Source organism: Gigantopelta aegis, chromosome 6 (genome assembly GCF_016097555.1).
Source record: "Gigantopelta aegis isolate Gae_Host chromosome 6, Gae_host_genome, whole genome shotgun sequence".
Lineage (NCBI taxonomy): Eukaryota > Metazoa > Mollusca > Gastropoda > Neomphalida > Peltospiridae > Gigantopelta > Gigantopelta aegis.
Genome location: NC_054704.1, coordinates 11679628 through 11685627, shown reverse-complemented (window position 1 = coordinate 11685627; position 6000 = coordinate 11679628).

Here is a 6000-nt window from a genome sequence, read left to right as displayed (position 1 = left end):
GCCAACAACTGGGGTGGGGGGGGTGGGATGGGATGGGATGGGATGGGATTGAATAGGATGGGGTGGTGTGGGGTATGGTGACAGTGATATATTAAATTCGCCTTTCAACTGGGGATGCATAGTTTTCAGAGTTCAGAGGTAGGCAGCGAAGCGCACGCTTCTTACAATATTAAGCGAAATCAACCAACTGCAATACAGTCTCAAATCTGAACTCTTATATAATAATTTCGAAAACTCAAACTCCCTGAAACTCAAACTATTCCTCGTCCCCTTCAAGATCGAGTTATTGAAGTTTGACTGTATATCCCTTATCAATCAGAATGTACCAGTGTGGTGCACATTCATAGCACCAACGGTAATGTCCATTGTTGAAATATTAACTGCCATAGGTCAGGAGCTTTACCAATGGCACAACAGTAAAGCTGCACGACAATGGCAAAATGTATACACCTGGTGTACATTATTTGTCAGTATATAACATTTGTACATTTGAAATATATCTACGTACAGCTAAATAACCTTTCAGTCATGGATCAAAATTGCCATCAGTGGGCCATTTCTTAACTTAGAACCCGGGTCTTCAATGTGCCAAAAGTGACATGACTACAATGTTTTGCACAGAACCATTGCCACCCCATACAGAGTGTACTTACAATGTGGAAAAACACACTAAAAGATAATGTTAGACGTACCAGGACTTTCTGGTTTTTCAACGTGAGCATTCTGTTGATATGCTACATGGCAAACTGTCCATAATGGTTGTTGCACCGGTGATAAAATGAAGTTGATGGACAGTTTAAGACCTTGGGAGGTGTGTGCAGTAAACCGGTGCAACAATCGATTGACCTGAGCCAGGTAGACCATGTGTGATGTCACATGCTGAAGATCTTCAGATCTGTGTATGTCATCTGTGTGATTGTTTTATTTTGTAACTTCAACTAGGTAATGAACTTTTTAGAGGTGGGATATCTACCCAACCACTGGAAACCTACATGCTGCTCATCTTCGAGGACAGTGGCAACTAACAGAACCAATTTTGACACCGTTACACCATCAGCAACATCTCAAATGAGATCAGAGACACCTGTGATGGACCCAGAGGGATTAATATCATGTCTACCTTTGACCCTCACATGTTATTACATCAAAAACTTTCATATTCATTCTTTCTATTGTATTTATACATTATGGACATGGATATTATTCACGTGATGTTTTTACTTTGGGTCAGTTATATATCCTGACATCTAAAAAGTGCAATTTGTTATCAGTCTTCCATACAGGGAAATAACATGAGGTGTACTAATGATATCTATTTTACAAAATCACTGCTGGACAGGCATTGTTTTCTGCTTTTGACAAAAATAACAATATTTTACTGAATAAGTACACTGTAAAGAAAATTTCACATTTTGAAAAAGTGCTTTTATTTTTACAACTAATTAAATATGTCTTTTTAGAAATGAAAATTGTTTTTAAATTTTTTATTGAAAGAATGGCATGTTTGTTTGTCTGCTTTTTTAAAAGTTTGTAATTTTAAAAATGTAGATCATGTTTGTTTTACAATTTTAGACATTTTTAACTAGCATATTCAACTTTTAATGTTTTAGTTTTGGTCGAAACTAACGTGATGAAATGTTTATAAACAAAGTTTATCAGGAAAATATGTCATTTAATACTGAAGAACAATATATAATATGTGATTACACTCAAAGTATAACTAGACTAAAAAGTGATTTATATAGAGATTTAGAAACTTATGAAATAAGTGATTCTTAGTTTCAAAGCACAATAAAATGTCCCACTACATGTAGGCAGTTACTCCAGACTAAAGTAAGGCAGGTTGCTGGAGTTTGAGGGTAAGTTACTTTGATATTTGGTTTACCAAGTCAGTCTTTAAACTGCACACCCTCACAACTGTAAATGTGGTCACAGGGCAAGGGGATTTGTACGTAAGATTTTCCTAATTACTTTTTTTACTCATGATTATTTTTAGTTCTCTTGAATCATTTCATATTTTAAATAAAATTTCACCAAATGATAGTCTTTAAACTGCACCTCACACCTGCCCCAATGCCATTGGTTGCTTGTTGAGGAAGGAAACCACTTGCTTTCAAGAACACACTACAGAAGTTAGAGAACAAAGTGCATATGTTGTAATAAACTGAAAGGAACCTCATTGTTTGGGGAAAACACTCTTGTTTAATAATTATATAATGTGCTATGCAAAATATTATAAGTTGTGATATTTGTAGAGATCTAATATTCCCTACAGACTTTAAAAAACAAAAAAACTACTGCATGTAACTTGTAAGGGATTGATTTATAATTTTAAAAATATAACTTGTGTGCCAACATGTCTTTGCCTTACTATTTTTTAATGTACTAATTTAGGTCTGCACAAAATCACACTCAGTGATTGTTCTTTCATCATGAAAATTAAAGCTCATTTATGTGTGTGCCATTTTATAAAATTGATGTATATTTAGTATATTAAAAACTAAATACAGTTTTAGCCATGTGTGTAGTCATGGTGCTTTTAAGCAAATAAAATATTGTTTTCATTTTTTAATGAATTTGATCAGTATATCATGGTGACAATTTTGTGTTTAAATTAAGTCAAACATTGAGTTAAAACCTCAAGAATGTGTAGTACTAGTGCACTTGGTTTTTTTAATACTTTATACAGTTTTACATGTATTTGACTTTACATTTTTATGTTTGTCTCACATGGCACAGCACCGACAAAGTTGAATGTTGAGGAACAAATTTCCAAATATTTTGTTTTCTATAGTTTTTATTCATACCTATTCTTATGCAAACACATGTTTAAAAAATCATGGCCTCTGAGAATTGACCATGTGAATCATGTCCTAAATTTAACGCTTGAACGAAATTGGTTATGCAAAACTAGACTTGCACAAAGAAAACAACCATACACATAATTTTTAGAGGCCTGAAAATCATGATCAAGGATCAATGAAGTAGAATACTACTGGTTATTTTGTGATATAATTGTTACTTAACACTTACCGGTAATTATAATCCAAGATGTATATTGTGTACCTCACTTCATACATAAATGTATAGGATTTATTTTTTAAAATGATTTCAATGTACTCATTTTTCTTTCTTACACATGGTGTGTTAGAAATACTATCTATAAGCACATGTCTGCACAAATTGCTTACACACCTTGAAAGGAGTGACTTGTTTTGTTTTTGTATTGGTTATGCAAATTTATTTGTTTACACGGTGTGTAAAATATAGCACAGCATTACTTAATATGATCATAATCACATACTAATAATAACTAGTCTGTTAACTGTTATTAAGTCATGGTTAACTAACCCAATACCTGTCAGCCTTAAAGCCAATGGCTTAACCTTGATGTCACTAATGCAAGAACAAAAAGAGGTATATTAAGACAGGTGACTGCTTATTCCAGGCTAAAATGTGCGAAGTTGATGAAAATATGAATAGTCTGGTTGTTGAAAGTGAAAAAGTGGTCAAACCCGGGAAAAAATGGTATAGAAATTATTTTGGTATCATTAGAAGCACTGTGTTTTATAGAATATCATATCCAAAATCTGCTAAAATCCAACTGGGGAAAGCTTTTTAGAAGGTTTTATAGTTCAAGACATTTTAGGCAATATAAACCAAAATATCCCAAGTGACGTTACCCAGTGCGCGGCAGTTGAAAATACAATGGTATTTAAGTGTATCTACACATGTCACAGAACATTAGCATGTCATAAAATGTCACGGTACAGTGAAGCCATAATAAATATAAAGCTGCAAATTAATCATAAATGTTCATATCTTATACCTTATATGTTCATGTCATGCCTGGTCACCCCTTCCGTAAACCATGTATCCGCCCCTGAAAATAAGTAGGGAAGCATACAAAAAATGGAATTACATTTCTACATAGATAATAATCACTATCATGATTCCAACTAGTTTACAGAGTTCCACTTATATAACCGTTGTATTCATTTTCTAGGTGGTACTCTTCTAAAACGTCCTTAATATACACAATTGCACTGGGATAGTACTATATATGGCAAAAACTTCATCCGTTTCTAAAAAACATTTCCCAAAGTGGATTTTGGATATGTTGTTCTACCAGAAAATATGCTTCAAATGATATCAAAATAATTTCTATGCAATTTTTTTTCCTGGTCAAACCCTTCAACAACCAGACTAGAAGGGTTTATTAAGACAGATGTTTTTTGAAGCAGAGCCTGTGCTTATAAAACTTTAGTCTGGACTCAAATCTTTTAAAGATGTTTTAAATGCATGCAATTTAATGGCACTGCCTTGACATTAAGGTCTCAGACTCTGTCAGAGTCTGGAGTCTAGACATTAAAAGTTTTGTAAGCATGGGATCAGGTTTGTTAGTACTTTAGACAAAGCATTAATTTTGGTAGCTGCTACTGAAATCTTAATGTATGTAAGGCATAGATGTGTGTTTACTTTGATGCTTTCTAGTGACTTTGTTGACCTTTTGCACTATTCGGATATCCAAAACACTTGGGGAGGAATTTTTGAAAGGTGAATATTACATGTACGTCTTCATCGTTAAAAGGAGAAGACATCCGTCGTTGTGGCTAAATGCCTTTGTTTACAGTAAATTATTTGTCCATCTGTTCCACATAGAGTTTTCTGGAGATGTTTTTCACAATGCCTCAAGATATGCAACTGAAATTTTGTGTGTACCTTTATCATGTATCAAGTTTGACTTTAATGATGATTTACCCATTTTTGACAGAATTGTGTCCAGATAAAATTTGACTTTCATGGGAATTTATTCCAGGCCATAACTGAATTTATCCATGTTTGTCATGGTGCTTGAACTTTTGTGCCTGGTAGGAGACATGTATGTCTTTGGCAGTACTCTCAGAAGGCTTGTTAAATATACACACCTGTTTAGGTAAGTTAAATATGATCAACGGATAAATACCTTTTGAAAATTACACCTTGTTTTCAAAATCATACTTGATAAAAAAAATTGTATAGTTGTGGAAGTAGAATTGTTTCTGACATTGACAGTGCTAACCATTTGTAATTAAGTCTTTGCGTGGGCAATTTAGTTCTAGGTTAACTGGACATGCTTTATTGGTATGAAGTATAGTTGACTAATGGGCAAGATCAAGAAAAATGTCACATTTGAGAAAATAAATTATTTGTAAATTCAGTTACCTGTGTGGTATGATCAGAAAGCTATTTATCTCTAGTTTCCAAAACTGTTTACAGTTCTTAGATACACCTAGCCATTCAAGATTATGAAAAGAGAAATTGTTTGAGTTATTTGCATGATTCTGTCACACTAGACCCCAAAATATTTGGCACGCTGTTACTGGTGCATGTGATCCAGTAAATACTAATAAACCAGAACATTAAAAATATTATTACATAATGAAAACATATTTGTATTCTTATTGGTCAAAAACCAGTCACATGACCGTCTGTAACTAGTGATATTGCCTGAGACAGTCCCACCGGTCCATCAAAAGTGATATAGCCTTGACCAATGAAAATAAAGATGAGGCAAAAATTCTATCCAATTAATGAGTAGGTAACATAATGCAATGTCAACTGCTAATTCTAATGTAAACAAGCCCAAACTTGAGACAAAATGCTTTGCTGTCCTTCAGCAAAAAAGATAAGTTAACATAAGTTAACATCTTGAGTCATACTGAGTTGAATTCTGCAAATACGACAAAAACGAGGTTAGTAATCATCAAATTTATGGAATAAATCGCAGATTTAGAAACGTACGTGATACATCAATATGCAGTTGGAATCAGCACTTTCAGGATTTTATGTTACAAATAAAAAATGCATTTGGAGGTAATCGGTAACTGTTCAGTATAAATGTATGTTGAGATTTATCACATTTTGTGTTTTATTTTGCTATTAATATGATTTTGACACTCTTGCTGGTTATAATATCTTGAATTAGATTTTTTGTCTTGGTAATTCCTCTGTGTGTCA